The 23,823-nt window shown below is 39.5% G+C and overlaps 1 protein-coding gene across 4 annotated transcripts in view; it reads right to left on the bottom strand.

Moving 5' to 3' along the window:
* LYPD6B (LY6/PLAUR domain containing 6B) overlaps window positions 1-23,823 on the bottom strand; it is a 181,868-nt gene that overhangs the window by 157,651 nt on the left and 394 nt on the right. The gene's annotated exons all lie outside the window — the stretch shown is intronic.

The raw sequence follows: 23,823 nt of genomic DNA, 5'->3' as shown, positions 1-23,823 counted from the left end.
ACAGGGGACACTCAGGAAAATCTGCCATTAGACAACTAGTTCAGGACTTCGGCCACAAATGATACTTAACCCAAAAAAAAGAGAACATGTATCACTGAAAGCTTTCATTTGAATTCATCTCCCCTACTGACTAATATAGACAGATTTTTGCCATCAATTCACACCCTGAAGCACAGGACATGATGATCTTTCTTTTCATTTGCATAGCTATGATTCGTCATTATCTAGCCCTATTTTTTACTCAACAAAATAACATTGCACCGTTAAGATTTCGGCATGTCTATTCTTGTCGTGGTTATTTTGAATTTTGCCTTTTAGAAGCAACTACTTTAAGAAAAAAAAAATCATCACTTCTCAGGTATACATTTGGCTTGATTTTATAACTTAAGCTCTTCTGGGTTCATTTTCCTGCTGCTTTTCCATGTAGGGAAGGAATGCCTGAGAGAGGTTCCTCTGGATCAACAGAGTTGATGAAGTCCTCAGCTTTGTAATCTCTGCTTTTAATCCCTTTCTCCAATAAATGGGCTAGAGAAATCACTGCCATCGTCACCATCGTCATCAATGCTACAATTTACTAAGCATATTCTAGATGCCAATCACACTGCTACATATTTTACATGTGATTTTCAGTGCTTTTTTTGTTATCCAAAAGATTCTACGATGTTTCTCCTTCCTATCCCTGAAAAAATGCTCAATTTAATCTTGCACTTAATTAGTAGGTATAATTTTACAGATACTGTTTAACTTTTTACCTAATAAATAACTATCATTATAAGAAATTTGATGCTTACTTTTATAAGGTACTTGTATTCTCCAATGTAAAATAGAAAAGTATACCCTATAAGAATGTCTTGTCCGTCCCCACTTCTCTCTTTTCTGTCTGGGAAGAATGGATATGCTTGTCACACAGCATAAGGAGTCCAGGGAAAAGGAGGGAGATTATTTTACATGCTGGCAAAAGAATGGTATTTGACTCCTTCCATCTCTGCCCCCATCTTCCCAAGCCCTGGGGAATCGAGGAGCACTGAGAGGTAGAGTTACACACCAATAAACACTAACCGGGCTACCTCCCCTGTCCTCTCTCCCAGAATTTGCCAAGGATGTCAACTTGAGAGTCAGGCTTACCTCACAGAGGACTCCCAGGGACTAGAAAGAGAACCCCAAGGAGTCCACCAAAAATGCAACTCCTTCAATTATATTGGGATAGAGTCACCTAAAAACATATATAAACAAACACATATTTTATTACTAAATCTAAACATTAACTCTTATCATAGCAATTCACATGTTCAAGAATGCACTGCAAGGATTGCTGGAGCCCAGGAGGTCAAGGCTGCAGGGAGCTATCATGGCTCCACTGCACTCCATCCTGTGTGACAGAGCAAGACCCTATCTCAAAAAAAAAAAAAAAAAAAAATGCACTGCCGACTGGTAGGTCTGAGAAAGGCTACAGAGCACGGCTGCAGAAATACCTCTGCTTATCTCTAAGCTTTCCATTAAGTATCACTGGAGATACCACCATCCCCATATCATTCCACAGAGTCTAGATCCAAATCCACAACAGCATATTTTCCCTTCTCTCCCAAAGGCTCTGAAAGCAAGAGGAAGAACACATTTGCTAGGCCCAAAGGTTAAGTCCGAAATGACTGTAGGAAGGTCACTAATTGAAACCAGACCCTTGGGGTGCCAAGCATGCTCAAGGTGGGTGTCAACTGCCCCTCATGGAAGTTCCCTCTGGGAAGCTACAAAGATGCAGATCAGGAGACATTAAATGCAGCCTGTGCCCCATATTGTTGACCCCGATCCTTCACCTCTCCCTGTGCTCCTACCCTTTTACAAGTGACTCTGTAGCTCCTCCTACTATAGGAGAGCAATATAAAGTCCTGCCCATTGATTCTGGGCTTTGCTGGGTGGAAGCCTAGGCCTTAAGAGGATTGCAAGTCTCCTCTTACCCCTGACAGCTGTACCACTGCCTTGGGAAGCTGCCCCAGGATGCCACTGCCCTCAGCCTAGCATGAGACCGAACTGTATGCCCAGCCAGGTCTCAGCCAAACCCCAGGAAACTCACAATTGCAGGAGTAATAATAAATAATTGTTGTTTTAAGCCACTGTGTTTTACAGTATTTTTACATGGTATTATTATGCGAGTAGTTAACTAATACATAGTGTAGGAGACTGCTCATAGAAAATATGATATGCCCCCGTCCCAGAAAAAGGATAACTAGATTTTTGTATGTGCTGTTGTTATGAGAGGTTTAAGTGAATTTACTTAGTTATTGCTCACAACAACCCTACAAGACAGATAGGATTTTTATCCCTATTTTAAAGATATGGCAGCAGAGAGAGTTAAGTAATTTGCCCACAATTGGAAAGTGGTCAAGGCAGGATTCAAACCCCAGTCACCTGGACCCAGTGCCCTTGCTCATAACTTCTGGGCTAAATGGCCTTGCAAAGTGCGGAGCCCACCTTGTCTAACCCTTTGCTGTGGGTTCCCATGCCCTCTGGATAACATTTGACCTGACCAGCACTAGTAATTAGTACAGTAGTCAAGGCCCTGCATAGCTCAGTGCCTGATTATCCTGTCCAGACTCCTGCCCCTCCTCCTCCTCCTTCTCCTTCCCTACCCCTCCCTCAAGGCCTGCTCCCACCCTGCTGAGCCTACAGTTTACCAAATCCACCAACTTCCTCAAACCTTTGCACCAGCCACTCCTTCTGCCTGGACCACCTTTAGGCCACCTTCTGGGACACAGGCCCAGGGAAAACTTCTGAAGGAACCATTTCTTGTCCCCAGACAAGTGCACAGGCTGCCTTATTCTGAGTGTTCTCCCAGGCTCCAGAAACTTCTCTACGGAGCACTAAGGATTCCAGGCTGTGGCTGTCTGCTTAGCTCATGTCTGAGCAGGATGAAAGCCCCTTGAGAGCATGGCCTAAGATCTGTTCATCTTTCAGCCCAGGGGTCAGCAGGATGCCCGCTCCCATAGTGAGAACGCAGTAAAAACTGGCTATATTAAAAGGCAGGTGAAAGGAACAATGTTGTAATGAAGAAATGGATAGGGAGACAGGAGATTTGAAATTTCATTTTAAAATAACCAAGTCTTCATTTCTAATAACGTTAATTAAACTGCTCAACACCCCTGGGTCTCAGCTATCTACTCTTCAATTGGAATCTTTCTTTCATGACGGTTTCCTCTGCCAAGCCTTTCCTTGCAGGCTGATGTGTTCAACAGAGTGTCTTGGGACAAGTGACAAAAGGCACTATATTGGCTTGGAACCGCAGAAGGAATTGAAGGCCTACTTCCTAAACATTCACTCCTGGCAACACAAAAGTCCCCGTACCGTGCTTCCAAAGGAAATGGAGGAAAGTGTGTGGCAAAGGAAGGCACATTATTAAGGAGTGAAAGGAAAAGATTCCCATGACAGAGAACAGATAGGTAGGGACTAGATATGGAGTCAAAAAGACTTATTTAACAGAAGCGAGCAAGTGACTCATGGGGAGGCTCAACACTCAGAATCCTGTGCAGCTGACAGGTGGTTATCACTGCTGTGCCCTCAGACTTCCCTTGACAGAGAGCTGAACAGGGCCCAAGATGGAGACCATGGCTGCCCTCAAAATCTCACATCTCCAGGCCTCTTACAAGAGACAGATCACAATCACGGAGCAAAAAGGGAACTATATCCAAGAAGAGTGAAATGGACTGGCTGGGCACTGTGGCTCATGCCTATAATCCCAGCACTTTGGGAGGCCAAGGCGGGTGGATCGCCTAAGATTAGGAGTTCAAGACCAGCCTGGCCAACATGCTGAAACCCCGTGTCTACTAAAAATACAAAAATTAGCTGGGCATGGTGGCAGACGCCTGCAATCCCAGCTACTGGGGAGGCCGAGGCAGGAGAATCGCTGGAACCCGGGAGGCAGAGGTTATAGTGAGCTGAGATGACACCACTGCAGTCCAGCCTGCGTGACAAGAGCGAAACTCCGTCTCAAAAATAAAATAAAATAAAATAAAAAATAAAATGTGAAATGGACTGTTTCTAGAGTCAGAGGCTGAGACTCTATAAACACAAATTCCTGTCCCCACTGACAGCTTCATAATCACTAATGAGCAGTGTTTCTGTTGCTGAAAACACACATTCCTTGCTTGTGTTACCTGAGAAAGATGGGGAACCCCAGAATAATGGATGCTTCTTGGTCTCTTTTACATTAAGCTTAGACCAAAATGCAGAGTTACAGACAATTGAATATAAGAATCAGAAGAGATCTTTGAGATCAGGGCACCTAGTAGTTTTCAAAAACACTTTGTTCAAACAAAAGCTTACAAAAGGATAAGTATAGGAGAGGACACTGAGACTGCTCCCATTGGGGTGCAGGGGCCAGGAACCCCAGTTGTTAGTGCAGGGACAACCTCTGAGATGGCTTGATGGAGGCTTGGGAATTTGGTTGGAAAATCATGGCTTTAGTCCAAACCTGCATTTTGCAGCTATGAAAACTATGGTTCAGAGGGCCAAGGTGACTCATCCAAGGTCACATGGTCAGAAGGCGAAAGGACCAAGAACAGAACTCAGGCTCCTGGCTGCCAGTCCAAATGCCCTTTCTTCTACATGTTGAATGCCACCCCTTTCCTAGGAATGGACCTCCATACTTTCCCTTTCTTGGTCCCCATTAGCAAGTCCCAGGCCACTCGAGAGCTTAGGCTATGAAAAACAGTAACTGAGTAACAATACGTCTTACGGATGCATTCATCACACATCACAGGGAAAGCCCTGCGATGACCACCAATCCCCACCCCAGCTCACCCATGACATGGTCAAATCATCAGAGGCTTGCGATGACCTGCAACTTTCTCAGGATCCCCTTTCCACCCCTTTCCTCTTCTGTTGCATTTCTTACAACACTGAATTAAAGGACTGCCTGCAATGCTGTAATTCTTCCATTTGCTGGGTTCGTCCCTACACAGTATTTGTGTTTGGTTTTAAAATGCTATTTGCTCCACTTTTAATTTCCTTTTAGAGAGCTGCAAGAAAGAAGCCAATATTTAATCGTAGGAACTGGAGGGGACTTTACAAGCCGCTTACAAGGCACAAATAGAGTAGTTATTTTCCTATTTCCCTTCTGATTGAATTGGCTGCTGTATCATATGCAGTAAACAATGTGAACCCGAAAGCATTTTTACATCCTTATCTCACCCTCCCATACAATCAAAAGAAAAAATGCACTGTAATAAAAAAAAAAAAAAAGTGCAGGACAGGGTCAGGGTGGGAGACTAGAACTTTGTACTTATTTAAAAGTTAATTAAACTTGAAAGGTTTGTGGAGACAATTCATTTTGTTTTGTAGCCTAAGACCGTAAAGTTTGCATTCCATTTTACCAACAGAATGATAAAAAGTAACCTGATGTTATTTTCATCCTAATAATAAATAATATATAATAAAACTAGAATAAAGAGTTTCTTTTTAAATAGAAAAGTAAAAACAAAAACACATGTAGCATACAAGTCTGAATTGACTTACCAAAAAACTATGTAAACTATTTTAAGGTATGACCTATGCAATTGCTTTACTTTCACTCTTTTCTGGAAAGATGACTTTGCAGTAAGCACACAGGCTTGGCTTGACTTTATAGGTATCCTAGTTAATCTTCTGAATTGACAAATTTAAAATAGATGGGGTATACTCTTGAGAAAGAAAGTTGAACATACAACTAATAAGAACAGGAAGGATCCCCAAAGCTTTATAGGTAACTCAGATTTGGAGTCGGATAACGTCCCGCTCCTTGTCAGTTCCCGGTCATAAGCATCTATGGACAATGCTGAGAAGTCTTCGCAGGCGAGAAGAAGCAGGAATCCTAGATGAGTCATATTGAAGATGAACCCGCGGCCGGTGTTCACAACAAATGGAGCCAGGAGTGGGCTGTACACAGATTGCCTCCCTACAGAGGATGTATGTATGTGTGTGCATGCGTGTATGTGCATGCGTTGTGTAAGATAAAACATTTCAGAGAAATAAGAGTTACTGATGAGAGAGAACAAGAATTGTTAAATAAGGTAAGCAGTTCCTCCTCTTGGAAAAATGTGGACTTATTGGAAAAAAGGATTTCCAAGGCTCCAGTTCTACAATTCTTTGATTCTACAAGGTAGAAAGTGAATCTTCCAACAGCACATTGAGACCGCAAAATCCTGATGGTGAAGCCCATGCCGATCACCTGTTTCCTTCTGACAGTGGTTACTCTTTAATGGAAACCACTTACCAGAATATGTAACTTCATAATCCCTGTGTGTCTCCACTCCGTGAGCACCCTGGGGACATGGCCTGTGTTTCATTTATCTTTGGGATCCCAGCACAGTACCTGAAGCATACAGTGGGCACCCCAGATTGTGGAAAAGCAGGAAAGAAAGCTAGTACTTAAATTTTATTTTAAAATATTGAATGTTTACATATTAGATAATGTTAGTCAAATTCCTTGGCACCTATATGTTACATGAATATGTTCTTCAATTAAAATACGTCTTTTCTAGTAGCCATTATACCAAGTCTCCCTATGCACAGGACAAAGGAAATATTCCCTAAGAGAAATCAGCCCGTACCTCCTGCTCTATCACTCAGATCCTTAAGAGTATAAAAGTAATCATAGAAAAACAGCATAAATCACACTGGCCATCTCACTGATCAGGAATGTCAGACAGAACAAGACAAGGATGTTGCTCTCAGCACTATGTGCTGTCTTTTCTAGCAAAGGCAATTAAGTAAGGAAAAGAAATAAAAGGCATTCAGATTGGAAGAAAGAAGTAATACTACCTCCATTTAGAGATGACATGATCTTGTATGTAGAAAACTCTAATATGTTCACCAGCAAACGGTTAGAGTTAATCAACAAGTTCAGCATGATTTCAGGATACAAGAGCAAAACACAAGAATTAACTGTATTCCTATGCACTACCAATGAACAACCCCCAAAATGAAACTGACAATGTCATTACACCGCATCAGAAAAGATAAAGCACTCAGGAATCAACTTAACAAGAGAAGTGCATAACTTCTACATAGAAAATTATAAAACATCATTGAAAGGAATGAAAGAAGACCTAAATAACCAGAAAAGCATCCTGTTTTTATGATTGGAAGACTTACATTGTTAAGATGGCGATACTCTTCACATTGATTTACAAAATCAGTGCAACCTCTAGCAAAATTCCAGCTGGCCTTTTTGGTAGAAATCAACAAGCTTATCCCATGGAAATGTAAGGGACCCAGAATAGCCAAAATAATACTGAACAAGAAGAAAAAAGTTGGAACACTTACACTTCTCAATTTCAAAACTCTCACAAAGCAACAATAATCAATATTTTCTGGTACTGCCAATAAGGCCAGATGCACAAATCAATGGAATACAATTGAGAATCTAGAAATAAAGTCATGTATTTATTATGGTCAGTTGACTTTTGACAAGGTTGCCAAGACAATTCAATGGCAGAAAGAACACTCTTGGCAACAAACAGGGCTGGGACAACTGGGAAGCCACATGCCACAGAATAAATGTGGAGTCCTAACTCACACTGTATACAGAATTGACTAAAAACAGACCAAATATCTACATAGAAGAGCTGAAATTATAAAATTCTTATAAGAAGCCTACGTGACCCTGGATTGAGCAGTGGTTTCTTAGATGTGACACCAAAAGCACAAGCGAAAAAAGAACAAGAAATGGATAAATAGGACTTCATCGAAACTAAAAACTTTTTTTTTTTTTTTTTTAAACAGAGTATTACTCTGTCACTCAGGCTGGAATGCAGTGCTACAATCATGGCTCACTGCAGTCTCAAACTTCTGGGCTCAAGAGGTTCTCCAGCCTCAGCGTCCTGAGTAGCTGGAACTGCAGGTGCATGCCACAACGCCCAGCTAATTTTATTTTTTCTCTTTTGTAGAGACAGAATCTTGCTGCATTGCCCAGGCTGGTCTTGAATTTCTAATCTCAAGTGATCCTCCCGCCTTGGCTTGTTCAGGTTACAAGTGTGAGCCACTGCACTGGTCAAAATTAAAACCTTTCGTGTTTCATGTTTCAAATGATACTACTAAGAGAATGAAAAGACAGCTTACAGAATGCAATAAAATATTTGCAAATCTTATATCCAACGAGGGTCTACTATCCAGAATATGTAAAAACAAGATTATAACTTTAGAATAAAAAAAGAATCTTAAAATGGTAAAGTATTTAAACAGATATTTCTCCAAAGAAGATATACAAATGGCCAGTAAGCATATCAAAAAATTCCCAACTCATTAGTTATTAGGAAAATGCAAATTAAAACCACAAAGAAATACTACTTCACACCTACCAGAATGACTATAGCAAAAAGATTGACAAAAAAAAATCATCAGCAAGAATATGGAAAAATTGGAACCCTCACACATTGCTTGTGGGAATGTAAAATGGCATAGCTGCTTTAGAAACAGTTTGGCAACTTCTGAAAGGTTAAACATAGAGTTACCATATGATCCAACAATTATACTCCTAATTGTATATGCAAGAGAACTGAAAACATTCCACACAAACACTTATACATGAATGTTTGCAGAAGCATTATTTGTAATAGTCAAAAGTGAAAACAACCCAAACGTCCATCAACTGATGAATGGATAAACATAATGTGGTGTATTCGTACAACGGAATATTATTCAGCCATCAAAAGGAATGAAATATTGGCTTATATTATAACCTTGAAACCATTATGAACCTCAAACCTCAAAAACATACGCCAAGTGAAAGAAACCAGACACAAGAGACCACATATTATAGGATTCTATTTATATGCAATGTCCAGAGTAGGCAAAGGCAAATCCACCGAGACAGAAAGTGGATTAGTGGTCGCCAGGGAATGGAGGGAGGTGGGAACAATTGCTATTGTTAATGGGTATGAGATTTCTTTTTGGAGTGATAAAACCCTCCTGGAATTAGATAGTGATGATGGTTGCACAACTTTTTAAATATATCAGAAACCACTGAATCATATACTTTAAAGAGGTAAATTTTATAGTATATGTATTATATCTCAATTAAATAATAATAGTGAGATATTTTCAAATACTACTGGTGAAAATGTTCACTGATAGAACTTCCTGGACGAGAGGTTTGAAAATGGGTATTATATTTGACGCAATAGTTCAAATTTAAGAATTTAACCTCAGTAAATAATTAGGAATGTTACAACTTTAGCTGTAAACACGTTCTCTGCAATGTTGTTTATAGTATCAAAACACTGGAAATATACTAAAGGTACAATCAAGACTTTGTTAAGTTATTTATGGTACATTCATTCAACAGAATATAATTCAGTCATTAAAATTATGTTTATGATATACTGTTAACAAGACAAGGGAGTATAAAAACACAATGTGCAGTATGATCCTATTTTTGTTTGTTTTTAACTATGTACCTATCTTATCTCCATATGTATGTATGTATGTATGTATGAAAGGTATCTATCATACCCCCATATTATAGAAATCATAAAACTATTCTGTCGAACACCGTAGCTGGTAGCCACGTGTGAATATTTAAATATAAATTAATTAGAATTCATCAGAATTAAAAAATTCAACTCCTCAGTTGCACTTTCCACATGTCAAGTGCTCAATAACCACCCAAGAACAATGTCTACCGTATTGGGTGGCAGACAGCATTTCCATCATGGCAGAAGCCTCCATTGAAACAAGCCAATAGAGAAGAATGAACACCAAATGGGCTTATGGGGGCTTTTCATTTTCTTCTCTTTATGTTTGTTTTCCCCTTTTTCTTTAATAAACATAAACGTTTAGAATAAAATAACACTGTTCTTTTATTTTCTTAAAGAGTCAAGGTAAACTAAAACAGGGAAGAAGGGGACTCAAAGAACACTCACAGGATAGTCACCCACTTGGTGTGCTGCAAATTGAGCAAGTCCCTTCCATCTGGACAGCAGTAGGGTTGGTGTTCATCATCTCCTTTGCCCAGTCAACACCTCTGCACCCACCGAGCTGTGGGTGGTGGGGTACAGGGAGCAGCCCCAGACAAGACCACAGACTCCCACTGTCTTTACTTGAAGTTCAGCAATTTTCCACAAATAAATATCTTCTCAGATTGTTGCACGTCTTTGATAGATTACCAGAGTGATAAAATGGCTGCTTCTGTTCATTTTGTCCGGATTTATAGTAGCTTTCTGGGAGAGAGAACTTGCCGACCTCCTCATTTGGCCATAAGCCAGAAGTCCTGACTCCTAACATAGAATTAGAAAATAATGATCCTGGACGGGCGCATGGTTCACACCTGTAATCCCAGCACTTTGGGAGGCTGAGGCAGACAGATCACGAGGTCAGGAGATCGAGACCATCCTGGCCAAAAGGTGAAACCCTATCTCTACTAAAAATACAAAAACTAGCTGGGAGTGGTGAGGTGTGCCTGTAATTCCAGCTACTCGGGAGGCTGAGGCAGAAGAATCACTTGAACCCGGGAGGCGGAGGTTGCAGTGAGCCAAGATTGTGCCACTGTACTCCAGCCTGGCGACAGAGCAAGACTCCATCTCAAAATAATAATAATAATCCCAGTATTGTATGAGGCTTAGGAAAAGAGGCACTCTCAAACTCCCAGGTGAAAAAATAAATTAGTTCATGCTTTCTGGAGGACAACATGGGAAATATATATCCAAAGCCTTAAAAATAATACAGCCCAAAGTGCTGGGATTAGGCGGGCAGATTACTTGAGGTCAGAAGTTCCAGACCAGCTGGGCCAACATGGTAAAACCCTGTCTCTACTAATAATACAAAAATTAGCAGGGCATGGTGGCACATGCCTGAAATCCCAGCTACACAGGAGGCTGAGGCAGGAGAATTGCTTAAACCCAGAAGGAGGAGGTTGTAGTGAGCCAAGATTGTACCACTGCACTTCAGACTGGGCAACAGAGTGAGACTCCATCTCAAAAATAAATAATAATAATAATATATAGACCTTTACTAATTACGTCATTTCTAGAAACTTGTTCTATTAAAATAATCATGGGTGTGCTCAGAGATTCAGCTACGAGAATGTATATGACAGCTGTTTGTAACAGCAAAAAGCTGAATTCTAGCTGAAAGTATAGCAACAGATATACTTTCATGATTAAATATAAAATACATTAAAAATAATGTTGTTGGCCGGGCTCAGTGGCTTACACCTGTAACCCCAGCACTTTGGGAGGCTGAGGCAGGTGGATCACGAGGTCAGGAGATCGAGACTACACTGGCTAACACGGTGAAATTCCATCTCTACTAAAAGATAGAAAAAATTAGCCGGGCATGGTGGCGGGCGCCTGTAGTCCCAGCTACTCGGGAGGCTGAGGCAGGAGAATGGCATGAACCGAGGAGGCGGAGCTTGCAATGAGCAGAGGTCACGCCACTGCACTCCAGCCTGGGTGACAGAGCGAGACTCCATCTCAAAAAGAAAAGGTTGTTCAGGGATATTTAATGACATAGAAAATGTTGATAAATATTATGTTTTAAACATGAGTTGTAATGTTAAAGGTATTTCATTTTTGTTATATGTATATGTATACATATATACATATACATTTAGAATAAATTAGAATGGTTAAGATTAAAATGTAAACAGTGACTATTTCTATGTGGTAGGAAAATATCTGGATGGGGTGGGAACATGTTATTTCAGACATCTTTTATAATGAATATATATCATCTTTGTAATAAGAAAAAAGTTATTGTTTTTAAAAAGGTGAAATCATATTAAGACAGGAAATCTTTGAACTTATAACTTGAAATAAAATTATCACTACAACTAGCTCTGGACTTCCTGGGTGCCACGACAAAAAGAGAAATATAAAACAGAGGCGTCCCCTGTTTGATTCACTGGCTCTTCTCAGGAGACAAACTACCATCCCGGCACCAAATTCTAGGAGAAATGTATAACGCACACTTCTCAGTAACACGAATGCCACCTCTATGGTGCTGGCACAGCAGGGGGTTACTTGCGGCCCTCGTCTTTGTTCTAACTTTCCTGTAGTTGCCTAAAAACTGTGGTTCCCACACCTTACTAAAAGACAAATAAAACACACTGTGCCTAGTTTTCGGTAATGTACTTCATTCTCTGTTTTTTACCCTAGTGAAATAGTCCCAAAATGCAGGAGATGTTTTCAACACGACACCAATGATGTAATATCTGGCTTCTGTGCAATATTTTGATGGTGACATGGTTTCACAATGAGCAAGAATGCTCAGAAGACTGTCTCCAGGGTGAAATGGATCATGAAGAGCAGTAGGTGTAGCATACTTTGAGAATTACATTTCTTAGTAATAGAGCTGGTTAAGGGCCCCCGAGAAGAGAAGGTGGACAAAACTAGGTCAGTAACTATGGGTGATTGCTCCAAAACTTGATGGAAGTCACAAAAAGGCAGGTCTTAAATCTACCAGCCTTGAACTGACCCCTTGCAAGCTGAACCTCACCATGACAAGAAACAGAATCCAGAGCAACACACAAACTACCTTTGTCCGAGTCACAGCCGCTGAAGACTCCGATTTGGGGGGCAAGGGGAATGTGGGGAGTTGAGTCTAGTACCTTCTGTGGACTTTGTCTATCCTCTGCTATAGAAACAATTCAAATTAGATTTCCCCTTTGTATCTAACCTACAGTTTCTCTTAGTTACTATGAATCCAAGTCACTCGAGACAGCCAAGGTGTTGGGAGACTGCTAACATAGCTTTTTCCTCCCTCTGAATCTTCCCCATCCCCAAATACCTTCCACTCCATACATATCTGATGTTTACCTTCAAGGCCCCAGTCAAGTCTTTCCTGACCACGTGTCTGATCTTTCTTTCATCTGTGACCTCTAAGAGCACTTACCCACGACATAACTAACTTTTTGATACTCACTTTGCATGTCACGTGTCCCCAAACAAGCCATAAGCTCTGAAATCCTGGGCATGTTACCTAGCACCGGCTGTAGTATCTAGTGCGTAAAACTGGCCAGGGTAGTAAAGAAGCTGGAAACACTGCTGGAGAAATCAGCTTTACACCAGACACAAGAACACTCTGAGGTACTAAGGAACCTGTTTTGAAACCTTCAAAAGCTTGTCCACTGGAAGATGGACTGAGCAAGCGTTTTTCATACTGTAAGAAGCAACACATGGGCGATCATGTAATCAATTTAGAGGTACAAGACTTATTGTAAGAGTAACTGCTGTTTCATAAAGTGCTTGTCGCGTGTATGAGAGCATGTATGTGTATGTATGCACGTGCATGCACGCATGCTCATATACTGAGTCATGCAAACTAATTTCTTTCAAAACAGTTTGCAAGGTAGTGAGTTACATAAACAGATTAAAGACGGGTACATTTCAATGATGAGAGAGTCATTGAAAGTTAAATGAGGAGAACTCTTAAGTTTTCTCCCCATTCTATGAGACTATCAGCTTAGATCACAGCCACTGTGTACCACTGAAGGCACAATTAGGAGAGAACTGATTCTAAAGGGTGGACGTATACAGGCTGAGATTTCATTTGGCCATTTATATTGGAATAGCACCTCTGTGAAAGGCAAGATTGAAAGTGATACTTAGACCAGGAGTTTTCAATGCAGATGAACATCAGACTCACCTGGGGAGCTTATAAATAATATCCATACCTAATCCTGACGTATATCAATTGAAACACTGGGGCCCAAAATTTGTGTTTCCTTTTCAAGCTTCCCAAGTAAGGGCGGACAACCATTGATTTATATGTACCAAATGTGTAAATTATATTTGATAAAGCATAAGGGGAAGGGAAACAACACCAGTATTTAAAAGATCACCAAAAGAAAGAGTTTGAAAACATGAAATCAGGGCTTCTGATTTTTGCTCAGGATGTAGAGAACTGAAAAGAACATTATTACCATGCTTGCAAAAAATAAAAAGCCAGGTAAAGCACAAGATCATAATCTTCTCAAATCCATGAGAAAACTCAGGCAAAGGAGAACAAACTAGCCCAAAATCTAGAGAGGCATTTGCAGGAAGAGACAAGACATGAGCACTTGAGGCAGATGTACCTAGACACTGACTAACAAGCATCAGGTCACAAGTAACAATGGACTACCACTGAGAGAGTTGAAAGAGCATGGAGACAGACCACTCTGGGGCCCAGTACCACAGGAAGATCAAAAAATGGGAATGGCAAAGGCCTTTGGCAAGCCAGCTCCAATCCTAAACACAAGGTATCACTAGAGGAATTTGAAGTCTGGGGGCACACGGAGAATAACCAGAGGAATGAGAACCCTCAAACCCAGTTCATCTTCTGATTAGATTGATCAATCTTCACACTAAAGGCCTGGTAAAAAGGAATGGCATGCCTATTCTCATGCATAAAGCCCATCTCTGTGTCTAATGTCCTATATAAGATGTCTAGTTATCAACAAAAAAAAATTATAGGGCATGAGAAAAGCAAGAAAAGATCATACTGCGAAGAGACACTGCAATGAATAGAACCAGACCTAGATACTGAAGCTATCAGACAAAGAATTTTAAATAAACAAATTAATTATAAAAGTCCTTAGTGGAAAGGGTAGACAACCTGAAAGATTAAATGGAAAATGTTTTCAGAGAGAAAAACTACAGGAAAGAATCAAATGGAAATATTTGAAAGGCTAAACACAGTAACAAATAAAGAATGCTTTCAACAGGCATTCTTCAGTGGACTTGATACAGCAAAGGAAAAAAATCATTGAACTTGAAAATAGATCAGTAGAAATTACCCAAACTAAAATAAAAAGAGAAAAAAACATGAATAAAACAGCAAAAAAGAATGGAGTGCCCAAGAGCTGTGGGACAGTATCATAAATTCAAACCTAGGTGTAACTGAAATTTCAGGAGAAAAGAAAGAAAATAGGCAGAATAAATATTTGAAAAAATAATTGCTGAGAATTTTCCAAAATTAATAACAGATACCAAATCACAGATCCAAGGAGCTCAAGAACATCAGGTATGATAAATATCAAGAGTGTGCATGCATGCATACATGTGTACACACACACACACACACACTTCTAGGCATATCATATTCAAAGACCTGAAAACCAAAGACGAAAATAAAATCTTAAAAGCAGCAAAAGAAAAATGAAACATCAATAAAAAGGAAGAAAGATAGGAATTACAGAAGACTTCTTGTCAGAGGCATACAAGAAGAGAATGAAGCAACATTTTTAAAGTCCTGAAATTTTTTAACAAATGTCAACCCATTGCTTCTCAGCCTTTTAGCTAAGATCAAGTATAAAAATTGTCAACCCAGAATTTTATACCCAGTGAAATACCTCCCAAAAATGCAGGAAAAATAGACATCAAAGACAAACAAAAACTTAGAATTCATTGCCCGGAGACCGACACTACAATAAATGTTAAATTAAGTTATCCAGGCAAAAGGACTATGTTGCCAGACCGCAACTCGGATCTACACAAAGAAATGAATGATGGAAATGATATAAATGAAAATCAAAATTCTTTTTTCTCTTAATTTTAATTGCTATGAAAGATAATTGAATATCTAAAGCAGGAGTAAACAAACTATAACCTACAAGCCAAACCTAGCCCTTGGTCTATTTCAGCATAACCAATGAGCTAAGAACGTTTTTTGAAATATATTTTTAAAGAATTGTTTAAGAATAAAAGTTTATGCAACAGAGACCATCTATGGCCTCAAATCCTAAAATACTTACTTTCTGGCTTTTTTACAGAAAAAGTTTGTTGACCCTTGGTCTAAAGCAAAAAATCTTTTATTTATAGCTGATATAAAAAATGATAATAACAATAGCACAAAAAATAAAAGAGAACTGTGAATATACTGCTATAAGACTACAAATGAAATAGTATAATATTACTTGAAAGTAGACTCTGATTAATTAAAGATACATATTATTAACTCTAGAGCAATCACTAAAAAAATTTAAAGAGGCATAGATAAGAAGTCCATAGTGGAGATAAGGAAAATATAAAAAAATGCTCAAGACCAGGGAGTCGAGGCTACAGTAAGCCAAGATTGCGCCACTGCACTCTGGCCTGGGTGACAGAGTAGGACCCTGTCCCAAAACAAACAAACAAAAACAACAAAAAAAACCTCAAGAAACAAGAAAAAAAAGAATAGATAGAACAAATAGAAAACAACTAGCAAGATGGTCAATTATAATTAAGCCATATCAATAGCACAGTTAAGTGCGAATGGTCTAACATACCAGTTAATGGACAGATACTGTCAGATTAGTTGAAAAAGCAAGACTCAAGTATATGTTGCCACAAGAAAGCCACCTTAAGTATACAGGTTATTTTATAACCTAAATATAAGTTAAAAGTAAAAGAACAGAAAAAGGTACACAATGCAAACATTAATCAAAAAAAGCTGGAGTATCTATATTATTAACACCCAAAGTAGACTCCAGAACAAGGAATATTAACAGAAATACAGTGGGATATTACATAATAAGAAAGGGATCAAGATGTTCTCCAAGAGGACATCACAACCCTGAATGTGCATGCACTTAATAACAAAGAGTCAAAATACATGAAGTAAGAAGTGATATGACTAAAAAGAAAAATAGAAACATCCACAATTGTAACTGGAAACACTAACATTCCTATCTTGGTTATAGAGAAACCAAGTAGAAAATTAATAAGAACACAGAAGACCTGAACAACCCTATCAAGCAACTTGACCTAATTGATATTTCTGCAACTTCCCACCCATCAATAGCAGAATACACATATTTTCAAGTGTGCATTGAAACTCACCAAGATAAACCACATTCTGGGTCATAAAACAAACATGAACAAATTTAAAAAAACAGAAATCATGCAAGTCATATTCTAGGATAATAAAAGACTTAAACTAACAGAAAAACTTCTAGAAAACCCCCAAATCTCTTAAAATTAAATGATATACTTTTATATCATTTAAGGTCAATAAGTAGTCTCAAAAGAAATGTTAAAATAGTTAAACTATTTAAAATAATTAGTTTAAAATTTATTTTATTTAGTTTCATTTCATTTATTTAGTTTATTTAGTTTAAAATATGTAAACTAAATGAAAATTAAAATATACATTTCAAAACTGTATAATGCAGCTAAAGCATTTGAGGGAAATATATAGCATTAAATACTTCTATTAAAACAAAAATCAGTAATATAAGCTTATCCCCTAAAAAATAGAAGAGTACATTAAACCCAAGCAAAGAGAAGGAAAGCAATAATAAAATAAGAGCAGAAATCAATGAAATTGAAAACAGAAAAATAATAAACAAAATTAAACCAAAATCTGGGTCTTTGAAGAGATCAACAAAATTGATAAGCCTCTAGACAGACTGAGCAAGAAAAAGACTGAAGACATAAATTAATAATGTCTAGAATAAAAGAGGAAGTATTATTACTGACCATTCAGACATAAATGGCTAATAAAAGAATACCATAAAAAATTCTATATCAATGAATTTGACAACTTAGGTGAAGTGGACTGAATCTTTGAAAGATACAAACTAACAAAACTTATCAAGAAGAAATAGATAACCTGAATAGTCCTATATCTATTTATAAAATTAAATTTGTGCTAAAAACCTTCCAACAAAGAAAACTCTAGGACCAAATGGTTTCACTAGAGAATTCTACACAACACTGAAGGAATAAATAATACCAATCCTACATAATCCCCTCCAAAAATACATTACAATCAAGTGGAATTTATCCAGAGAATGTATGACTGGTTCAACATTTGAAAATCAATCAGTGCAATTCACCATATTAAATATTAAGAAAAGTCATATGATTCTGTCAGTTGATGGTAAAAAAAGAATTCAATAAAATTCAAAATCCACTCATAATTTAAAAAAACACTGTCACTAGGGGAGGGGGTGAGGGATAGCATTAGGAGATAGACCTAATGTAAATGATGAGTTAATGGGTGCAGCACACCAACATGGCACATGTATAAATATGTAACAAACCTGCACGTTGTGCACATGTACCCTAGAACTTAAAGTATAATTAAAAAAAAAAAAAAAACACTGTCAATAAACTAGAAATACAAGGGAAATTCCTTAACATCATATTGTATCTACAAGAAACTCAACTAACATCATACTTAACAGTGAAAGATTTATTGCTGACTGCTCCATGATAAGAAACAAAGCAAGGATGTTCTCTCTTATCACTGCCATGCAACACTGTACTGCAATTCTTAGCCAGTGTAATAAGTTGGAGGAAGGGAAGGAGAGAGGGAGGAAAGAAAGACAAGTCATTTAGGTTAGAAAGGAAAAAATAAAACTGTCTCTATTCACAGATAATACGATTGTCTATGTAGAAAATTCCAAAGAATCTAAGAACAGATGAGTAACTTTAGCAAGGCCACAGGATACAATACCAACATACAAAAATCAATTGTATTTCGATACACCAGCAACAACAGCAATCCCCAAAATGAGATACTTAAGTATAAATCTAACAAAATATGTGCAAGATCCATATCCTGAAAACTACAGAGTGCTGATGGAAGAAATCAAAGACTTAAATAAATGGATGGTTATATCCTGCTCATGAACTAGAGGACTCAATAATGTAAAGATGTCAATTCTTCCTAAATTAATCAGTAGATTCAATGCAATTCCATTCAAAATCCAGGAGAATTTTTTGTAGATATTGACAAATTAATTCTAGAATTCATATGGAAAGGCAAAAGAACTAAAAGAGTCATAGCAATTTTGGAAAGGAATAAAGTTGGAGGGCTTACATCATGTGCTTCCAAAATGTATTTTAAAGCCACAGTAATCAAGATACTGTAGTGTTGGCACGAAGTAAGCACACAGATCAATGGAACTGAATTGAGAGTCTAGTAATAAAACCCTTACATTTTAGCTAATCGATTAGTGACAAAAGTTCTAAGACAATTCAAGGGAAGAAAGGACAGTCATTTCAACAAATGGTGCTGGAACATTTGGACTTCCACATACCAAAAAGAAAAGACCTTTGACTCATACTTTATCCCTTATACAAAAATTAAAGCAAAATGGACCATAGACTTAAGTGTAAAACATAAAACTGAAACATAAAACATGAAACTTCTAGAAGAAAATAGAAATGTTCAAGACTTTCTGGTTAGAGAATTCCTCAATTCAACAACAAAAGTTGGATGCATTAAAAAATTGATAAATTGGTTTATCAAAATTAACCCAGAAGACACTGTTAAGGGAATAAAAATGACAAGGCAGTCGTTGGGAGAAGTAATCTACAAACTACATTTGTGACACAAGACTTATACCCAGATTATTACACTGAACAAGAAAACTCAATAAAAACAGGGAGTTAAAATTACCTCTGCATAACACTTCAACACTTTAAAATTTTATTTGCATTTCTGTTTCTTCCAGGCAGTAATGGGTCCAAACATAACCTCTCATCAATTTGTATCTGTAGCACATTATTTAACTTTGGAATTGGATTTTTGATCTGTTAACTTTTGGTGTACTTTATACTGACCCCAAAAAAGGTTAGTTTTCTTTGAATTCAGGAGATAAATTCAAAATCCCCTGGAGGAGGCCTAGGCGGGCGGATCATGAGATCAGGACATCGAGAATATCCTGGTTAATACGGTGAAACCCCGTCTCTACCAAAAATACAAAAAATTAGCTGGGCGTGGTGGCGGGCGCCTGTAATCCCACCTACTTTGGAGGCTGAGGCAGAATGGCGTGAACCTGGGAGGTGGAGCTTGCAGTAAGCCAAGATCGTGCCACTGCACTCCAGCCTGGGTGACAGAGTGAGACTCTGTCTCAAAATAAATAAATAAATAAATAATATAAATAAATAAATAAATAAATAACGAACCCTTAGCATGAATCACCACATTTGTAATCACCGTATTTTCTCCTTTCCCTGCTACCAAAACTAAACAATTCTGGAACATAATGATGAAAGAAATGACCCTTATCTTCCCTTTGCTCATATTTCTTCATTTATTTCTCATGACCTGGTACCACGTTTTTGAAAGTCATTATAAATCATATTTAGGAACACTGTGAGGTATAATAAACAACCAAAGAAATTCTGCATGAAAGAAATCCTATAAAATTGAGTTATTTAATATGTAACTCTCTTTTTCCAAGTGAACACCTGTCCTTTTTGCCCAAAACCCTACCTGCTTAGACCATACTGCTCTGCTGGAAACAAGAGAGAATAAGCCATGATTTCCAGCACTATATCCAGTTTGTTTCTAATGATTGCACTCTTGTCTGGATCTATCTTATTTTTTATTACAGTACTTCTCACTGCCTGACTTATTAGACAAAACATAAATAAATGTCTCCTTCCAGTAGACTGTAAGCTCCAATCCCCAGCACCTAGAACAGTGTCTGGCACACAGTAGATGCTCAATAAATATTTGTGAAATGAATGACTGCCCAAGGCATTTCTCTCTACCTCATTCCCTCACATTCTTCCAGTGATCCTGGCCAGCCCATGGCAGTATTGTTGCTGAAAATAGGAAAATATGCTGCCCTGCACTTCTGCTTTCTTCCAGGATTACTGACCATGTCTTTTTGCCAATTTCTTTGCTAACTAGATATTGAGGATGAAAAGCGGCATCCCTGGTTGCCCAATCTAATTCCAAAAGTCCAGCACCAATGTCCACCAATGTCTACCATATAAAGCAGAAACAAAGGGCAGCACCCACTTCATGTTTCAGATGAAAATAGGATAAATGATTTCAAAGCAGTTCATGGTAGAGGCTGGTTTCCTACTAAATGCAACTATCAAAGCTATCACTCATTGGACTTAGCATCAGGAGAATTGTTTTCTAGTCCAGGATCTACCATTAATTGCATCTTCACCAAGTCCCAGCCTGTTAGTTTGAAGACAGTTAACAACACTGAAACAAAGACATGATTTAGAGCAAGTAAGTGTTCTCAACAGAGGGATGGGGAGTTACCAGGGAAGGTAGGCAGTGGGTAGCCCAGAAAAATCATCTGTGAGGCTTTTCAAACTACAAAGGGTTTGAAACTCCTCTGAAACTCCTCCACCCCAATCCACCCCTTGAGAATTACCACCATAAAGTGAGCCACTGTTGCTATTACTATTGGGAGTATGGAAAACTCAGAAAAGCTTTTCCAGGTTTCAAGTGTAAGCTCGTAGAGGAATAGGACCAAGATTTACTATGCTTCTTAGTAACATCCACAGAATCTAATACAGGGCAGTCCTGTCTTTACTTACTTTTCCAACCTCAGCTCCTTTCCTCCCCTCAGCCACACCCTAGGCGTCTCCCATGGTATTGGACTTCTGATTACCCATCTGTGCCAGACCTTGCATCACCTGTCCCCACCTCGGAGAGATACAGTTGGTTGCCCACATAAACAGCCCAACAGGCAGTCTCACTTTCCTCCTTGCTAACAGAATTCTGATTGTGTTCAGACATGGGGCATGGATGCTCAGAGTAGGTGAGCCCCTCCTACAGTCCAGAAAATAGCTTGGGCAAAGCAATCATAGGCCCCTCTTCTCCTTTGCCAATGACTGGTTTCAGGGTAAGCATGAGACCACTTTGGCCAGTGACACAGGGCACTTCGGGGAAAATTTGTTCTTTGTTATCTACGGAAAGACTAAGCAGCAATCCCTGACCTTCTTTTTTCTGCTTTGGATGTTGTCATGTGAAGGCATGATGGAGCTCTAGTCACCCTGGAAAACCAAGATAATTTTCTAGAAGCCACCCAAGAGCTGTGGCCACTTTGAACGACCTACCTTCAGATGTTCTAAGCAAGACAGTAGGGTAACCTAAATAATGTTACAACAAAAAGTGTCCCTCCAGAATCCTACCACATGGCCTAGAAAATCTCTCAACTTTTTCTCCTAGACCTGTCCTTCTCATCTTCAATTCAAAGCTCAGCTACACTTTCTTTGGGGAGTCTTCACTATGTCCCCAGACAGATGAGTCCTCGACGATGTTATCTACATATCTGTCTTTCCAACTAGACTGTGAGTTTCTCAAATGCACGCATTTTCGCCCTTGGCAGAGGCCCTGGCATATGTTGAGCATTTATTAAATGTCGAATGAATGAATAAACAAAAAATGAATGAAAGGATGGACACACAGGATGCCTTCCATGCATTAGATAAAGACTTGACTGACGGAATATGGCCCCCAGGGTGTCTACATTCTACTGCAGACTACCTTTAGATGCTGGTGAGCAAAGACAGAGATAGTACAATGAGCGTGTCCTATTTTGTCAGACTTCTCATTGGGAATTGCGCCCCCTACCGACATCCCTTGCAGCTGAGGTGGGCCAGTCTATTAATCACAGCCGGTCATGTGCCCATTCCTGTTGTGGAAACCTCTTCCTATCTGCTGAGATGGTTTGGCTCTGCTGTGGTCCAGTATGTCAAGAAGATTGTTATAAGGGGCCGTGCAGTGGCTCATGCCTGTAATCCCAGCACTTTGGGAAGCCAACACGGGCAGATCACTTGAGGTCAGGAGTTCGAGACCAGTCTGGACAACATGGTGAAACCCCATCTCTACTAAAAATACAAAAATTAGCCCAGCGTGGTGGCCCACGCCTGTAATTCCAGCTACTTAGGAGGCTAAGGCAGGATAATCGCTTGGACCTGGGAGGTAGAGGTTGCATGCAGTGAGCCGAGATCATGCCACTGCACTCCAGCCTGGGTGACAAAGTGAGACTCTGTCTCAAAAGAAAAAAACAGAGAGAGAGAGAGAGAGAGAGAGAGAGAGAGAGAGAGAGAGAGAGGCTGCTATATGGATAGAGAAGATGGGATTCTCTCTCTCCCTCTCTGTCTCTGTCTCTCTCTCTGAAGGAGCAGATAAGCCTGAAGGTGCAAGCCCTATTTATAGTCCATACTAAGAACCAGTCAACACAGAGAGAAAAACAGCTAAGATATACACAAGAGAGAACTAGCCCTGGAACCTTATATGAGCCTCTGGAACTAGCTACAGCTTTAAGCTAAAATCCTCGACCTTTTCATTTATGTGACCCCATCAATTTCTACATAGAATAAGGCAATTTTCAAGTGACCAAAACCCAACCCAAAGAAAGCAATTCTGACAAATACGACGGGTAATGATGAGGGCAGTCTGATAACACCCCCTCCATCTGCAGGGCCTGTGCACTGGCAGCCCTAATCTTGACCTCTGGGATGGTGTCAGCAAGTAAGGCATCCTGGAGGAAGCCTAACCATGAACAAGTCAGGGAAGGAAAGAATGCCCCCACCCCACAACACACACACCACCACATCAACACAAAGGGGAAAAAATCAAGCAGTATGCTATGTACTCCATGAACATCATATAATCTAAGGCTGTTGTCATGATTATAATATTAATAATACCTATTTTACTTTAAGGGAACTGAGGCTCAGAGCAGTTAAGTAACTTGCTCAAGGTCATATAGCTAGTTACTGGAATTTAAATAGCATTCTAGACTTTTCCCACTTTCCCACTCCTGATCCCCAGGCTTTGGGAGGTGGACAGTACCCCTCCACCCACCAGCTCCCCGCAAACGCCGCAGGGCATACAGACCTGAAGCCTGACAACACAAGCCCCCTGGAGTCAGAGCAGCCTCCAGACCCAGCTTTTGAGAAGCCCCAGGTAACTAACCAATGTGTAAGGTCGGTTATTCAACAATAAAAGTAAAGAGCCGGGGCAGGGGAAGCGGCGGCACCCGCGCTGGCCCCGCGTGAAGCGCGCAGAGGAAAACACTGGAGCTCGCTCGCCCGCTCTTGGCCCCACGATCGGCCTTGAACCCCAGCCCCAGCTCCGCGCTCTCTCCAGCAGTTTGGCCCCCAGTCTCTCCTCTCCTCTCGGCTC

Source organism: Chlorocebus sabaeus, chromosome 10 (assembly GCF_047675955.1).
Source record: "Chlorocebus sabaeus isolate Y175 chromosome 10, mChlSab1.0.hap1, whole genome shotgun sequence".
Lineage (NCBI taxonomy): Eukaryota > Metazoa > Chordata > Mammalia > Primates > Cercopithecidae > Chlorocebus > Chlorocebus sabaeus.
The sequence above is the reverse complement of the archived record's forward strand: the minus strand, read 5'-3'. Positions and strand labels throughout refer to the sequence as shown.